The sequence below is a fragment of the Colobus angolensis genome, unplaced genomic scaffold (assembly GCF_000951035.1).
Source record: "Colobus angolensis palliatus isolate OR3802 unplaced genomic scaffold, Cang.pa_1.0 Scaffold187, whole genome shotgun sequence".
NCBI classification, from domain to species: Eukaryota; Metazoa; Chordata; class Mammalia; order Primates; family Cercopithecidae; genus Colobus; species Colobus angolensis.
The window spans coordinates 849,287-849,897 of record NW_012115010.1 but is presented as its reverse complement, the minus strand read 5'-3'; positions in this window follow the sequence as shown (position 1 = coordinate 849,897).

The window sequence follows — 611 nt, the reverse complement described above, 5'->3', positions numbered from 1 at the left end:
TCACCCAGGCTGGAGTGCAGTGGTGTGTTCTTAGCTCACCTCTCTGGCTCAAGCTATCCTCCCACCTTAGCCCCCCAGCGTGAACACAGGTCTGGCTTTTTGATATACACATATACACATATACTCAGGCATATGAATCTAGTTTGTTGTTTTTTATAATAATGGAACAATTCAGTAATGCTTGCTTGAGTCCTGATTTCCAAGAAAACAATATATCACGGGCATCTTTTCAGTTTGGTGTAGACCTATACAATTTTTATTCTTCTTTTTTATTTTTTATTTTTTGTTTTTGAGACAGAGTCTCACTCTGTCACCCAGACTGGAGTGCAGCGGCATGATCTCCCCTCACTGTAACCTCTGCCTCCTGGGTTCACGCCATTCCTCCTGCCTCAGCCTCCCCGAGTAGCTGGGACTACAGGCACCCACCACCACGCCCGGCTAATTTTTTGTATTTTTAGTAGAGACGGGTTTCATCATGTTGGCCAGGGTGGTCTTGATCTGTTGACCTTGTGATCTACCCACCTCGGCCTCCCAAAGTGCTGGGATTACAGGCATGACCCATCGCACCCGGCATAATTTTCGTTTTGTGTGTGTTTTTGAGACAGAATTTT